Here is a 217-nt window from a genome sequence, read left to right as displayed (position 1 = left end):
GTTCTGTCTCTCTGTCTCTCTCTCTTATTTTTAACAATTTTTAGTATACATATCACCACTTTAACACCAAGCACTACATCTGCAATCTCTCATTCTCATCTGAATAATTTTAATATACCCAGGCACATGGAGCATTTGAGAAATGTCATGATCTTGGAGGAATCTTCCATGAAGATTTTTGTTTTGCTCCATTCTGGAGAATTACCTTACACACTTG

Source organism: Propithecus coquereli, unplaced genomic scaffold, assembly GCF_000956105.1.
Source record: "Propithecus coquereli isolate 6110/MARCELLA unplaced genomic scaffold, Pcoq_1.0 Scaffold183, whole genome shotgun sequence".
NCBI classification, from domain to species: Eukaryota; Metazoa; Chordata; class Mammalia; order Primates; family Indriidae; genus Propithecus; species Propithecus coquereli.
The sequence above is the reverse complement of the archived record's forward strand: the minus strand, read 5'-3'. Positions refer to the sequence as shown.